The sequence below is a fragment of the Rhagoletis pomonella genome, unplaced genomic scaffold (assembly GCF_013731165.1).
Source record: "Rhagoletis pomonella isolate Grant_MI unplaced genomic scaffold, Rhpom_1.0 Rhpom_scaffold_00002, whole genome shotgun sequence".
In the NCBI taxonomy this organism is placed as follows: Eukaryota; Metazoa; Arthropoda; class Insecta; order Diptera; family Tephritidae; genus Rhagoletis; species Rhagoletis pomonella.
Window position 1 is genome coordinate 8,654,099 of NW_023458556.1, and position 209 is coordinate 8,654,307.

General features: G+C 31.6%; 1 protein-coding gene and 1 long non-coding RNA gene across 5 annotated transcripts in view; one reads left to right on the plus strand and one right to left on the minus strand.

Annotated features, from left to right (window-relative positions):
* LOC118732995 (glycine-rich cell wall structural protein 1) overlaps positions 1-209 on the plus strand; it is a 172,159-nt gene that overhangs the window by 124,390 nt on the left and 47,560 nt on the right. The gene's annotated exons all lie outside the window — the stretch shown is intronic.
* Positions 1-209, minus strand: part of LOC118732996 — a 4,713-nt gene that overhangs the window by 334 nt on the left and 4,170 nt on the right. The gene's annotated exons all lie outside the window — the stretch shown is intronic.

The window sequence follows — 209 nt, forward strand, 5'->3', positions numbered from 1 at the left end:
CCAGCACGTTTGACGTATCGGACTCGATTTTTACTATAAAGAAAACTGTTATTTCCACTCTCAATAATTGAAATACTATCTTTAGCATATCCAATCAGCTGATGAATTTGATTCTGTAGCTGAATAGTTTTAGATCTCGACACTTAACAAACTCCTGTTTCCACTACTCGGCACGAAAAAACCAAAAAAAAAAAAAAAAAAAAAAAAAA